This window comes from Halictus rubicundus, unplaced genomic scaffold (genome assembly GCF_050948215.1).
Source record: "Halictus rubicundus isolate RS-2024b unplaced genomic scaffold, iyHalRubi1_principal scaffold1053, whole genome shotgun sequence".
In the NCBI taxonomy this organism is placed as follows: Eukaryota; Metazoa; Arthropoda; class Insecta; order Hymenoptera; family Halictidae; genus Halictus; species Halictus rubicundus.
In genome coordinates, this window is record NW_027489594.1 from 22,501 (window position 1) to 25,000 (window position 2,500).

Genomic DNA, 2,500 nt, shown 5'->3' on the forward strand with positions numbered 1-2,500 from the left:
CTTTCGTATACGCATCATTTCAGACGACGTCGGGAGCGCGTAAAATGTTCGAGAGTGAAACGCTTCTTCCGCAATGCGAATCGTTCCAGAGAGAGAGGAGAGAGAGATTTCGATCGTCGGAGCGGTGTTCACGGGCGGTCGTATTGAAAATACGACTCACGACGCCGCAAAACACTCACGCAAGTCCGAATGTGATACCCATTCCTATTTCCTTCTTCTCACGAAGACCGTTAGACGCAATGTAAAATTTGCAATTTTCACAGAACCGCGTCAAACGCCGACGAAACGTCCATCGTTCGCTCGTACGTAGCATCTTTGCAACCCGACTCAGAAACGCTCTTTGCGCCCTCCACAAAATTCGACATGGAGAGGTAAGCGACGGCGGGGACTTACAAGAGCAACGCAAGCAGTATTTGGTTACGTAAACGACCCTCAGCCAGGCGTGGTCCAGGAATTGTATCCGTGGACCGCAATGTGCGTTCGAAATGTCGATGTTCATGTGTCCTGCAGTTCACACGTTGACGCGCAATTAGCTGCGTTCTTCATCGACCCACGAGCCAAGTGATCCACCGTTCAGGGTAATCGTATAATTTGATTTATAATCAATATATAATTATGTCTCTTGTTCTGCGGTTCATAAGAACGCCGATACCTGAAAGCTCCAACCAGCGCGCGAAGGAGATTCAGGCGTCGTTTTTAAGGACGACACACGATCGTCCGTAGAAACGGAAACCGTCGCGAGTACGCGATTGCAATGCGCACACGTATCCGACGGCCGGGCGGAAAATACATTGAAAAACCTTTAAAGTGGAAAACACAGGAGGAGAATTCAGAAAACGACGGGGATCATAGACAACCCGATACTGGATCCCGACACTTCTCCTCCTCCTCTCTCTTATTGGAGAATGAACTCGATAACTAACGGACTTCACAGCCGGCTCTGGCCGTGCGCGATCGTTCGTCCCAAGCTCTTGTGCACTGTATTATCGCCACACAGAGAGTAGAGTGTCAGAATCGCACACAGCTTTACGCGAGCTACGCAGCCGGTCCTCTCGAAACACATTTCCAATTGTGCACGGAGAACGATTATTCGATACTAGCGGACTTCACAGCCGGCTCTGGCCGTGCGCGATCGTTCGTCCCAAGCTCTTGTGCACTGTATTATCGCCACACAGAGAGTAGAGTGTCAGAATCGCACACAGCTTTACGCGAGCTACGCAGCCGGTCCTCTCGAAACACATTTCCAATTGTGCACGGAGAAAGATTATTCGATACTAGCGGACTTCACAGCCGGCTCTGGCCGTGCGCGATCGTTCGTCCCAAGCTCTTGTGCACTGTATTATCGCCACACAGAGAGTAGAGTGTCAGAATCGCACACAGCTTTACGCGAGCTACGCAGCCGGTCCTCTCGAATATACGTGTTCGTCAACGAACACGCATGCGGCGACGTTTTGTGCTCTATGTCATACGCGAACTCGATAAATAGAGCGGGACTCACAGCCGGCTCTGGCAGCGGTCATTCGTCCCACGCTCGTGTGTGCGCTATCGCCACACAGAGTAGGGTGTCAGACTCACGCAGCTTTAAAAGCGAGCTTCACAGCCGGTCCTTCTCTCATCCTATTCCTCGACGTTCGTGACAGAACACAACGCGTTCACCGCAAGTTTTCCACAGGTACCCTGTTGTTGTCCTCTCTTTCTCTAGAGGAGAGACAACACCACCGTTTCCAATGGACGTATCTCGGACACCACAGGCGAAGACCGAGGAAGCGCGATATGTGGATTCGAATCGACGCTTACATCCCTGTTCTTGCGACCGTAATTGTCCATATAATTGTCGGAGAGCCTACACACAGGCAGACCAATGGCGTATATTATAGTATACACGTCTCTTTGACACGAGGTATTTTTATCAAAGAGAACACGATCCATCAGGTGGCGGGTGAAAAACATCGATTCGTAACGACGGGTATTTCTATATTCGTGGTTAAGCTATAACATTCAGCGTCCGACGGGAAACCGCACCCTATTGATCGTTCGAGTTTGCAATGTGAACGTCGGTGACGATTCCCGAAGACCCGAAGTACAGCTCTTCGCACTCACTCCCCAATACAAGTAAACGATGCGATGCTCCACCTTCACGCAAGCACCCTCTGTTTCATTCTCATTGAGATCTTTCGTCCCATTGTCGAAAGAGTGCATATATTATATATTGCCGTGTTTGTGCACAAATGGTCTGGCGGGCTCTCTGCGCCTTAATTTTGGACGGGAGAATCGTACGCTTTGAGTAACTATGTACTCCATGCGTAACTATGACCTCCACACGTAAGCCGTTGCATGGGGAGTAGTTCGTCGCTATACACATCCCCTACTCCCCTTTTTCTTTATTTTCTCATCATACGATGATTACACAGGAGAGTGAATTCCTTTTATTATAACCTTGTACTCTCCTGTTGGTCTTTTCTGTGTGCTTTTAAAGCATTTTTGTATGTATATATATATA

At 49.2% G+C, this 2,500-nt stretch overlaps 1 non-coding gene across 1 annotated transcript; it reads right to left on the bottom strand.

Annotated features, from left to right (window-relative positions):
• Window positions 1-426: 426 nt before the first annotated feature.
• LOC143364835 (5.8S ribosomal RNA) lies at window positions 427-581 on the bottom strand. The gene has a single exon (XR_013084322.1). It is a non-coding gene; the product is annotated as a 5.8S ribosomal RNA (ribosomal RNA).
• Between the last annotated feature and the right edge of the window lie 1,919 nt (window positions 582-2,500).